We start from the raw sequence: 686 nt of genomic DNA, 5'->3' as shown, positions 1-686 counted from the left end.
CTTTTCAGAACGATGAGCTTTGTAAAAATCGACGCATTTTAGAAAGGCGGGGACACACACACACACGATATATATATTATATATATATATCACGAGTTTGTGTGCCCATATAATCTTAGCATTAGTGGTAAACAGATTGTCTGCAATGTCTGCAATGGAGGGCTCAGAGAGACTATTCTACTCGAGCTCCGATAGCCCCCCAAAAACCAGAAAGATAAGTAAATAAATATGCATAAAATGAGGAGATGGGGAGGAGGAGGGATATATATATATATATATATACAGACACACACACAATATATATTGCCAATAGTATAGGGACACCCCCTTCTAATGAACAGGTTTGACTACTTTAGTCATTTCCATGAGTACAAATCTTAATGTTTAAGCAGATAATGATATTCTAGGGAATTGTGTGCTTCTAATTTATATCAACAGCTTGGACAGGACCCTTGTCAAAACCTCTTGCCATGTTAGAATAGAAAAGGGTCCTGTGACTCCTGTCCAAACTGTTCATATAAATTAGAAGCACACAATTCCCTAGAATATCATTATCTGCTTAAACATTAAGATTTGTACTCATGGAAATTACTAAAGTAGTCAAACCTGTTCATTAGAAGGGGGTGTCCCTATACTATTGGCAATATATATTGTGTGTGTGTCTGTATATATATATATATATATAT

Source organism: Sinocyclocheilus rhinocerous, unplaced genomic scaffold, assembly GCF_001515625.1.
Source record: "Sinocyclocheilus rhinocerous isolate Xijiao unplaced genomic scaffold, SAMN03320098_v1.1 scaffold233, whole genome shotgun sequence".
Classification (NCBI taxonomy): domain Eukaryota; kingdom Metazoa; phylum Chordata; class Actinopteri; order Cypriniformes; family Cyprinidae; genus Sinocyclocheilus; species Sinocyclocheilus rhinocerous.
The sequence above is the reverse complement of the archived record's forward strand: the minus strand, read 5'-3'. Positions refer to the sequence as shown.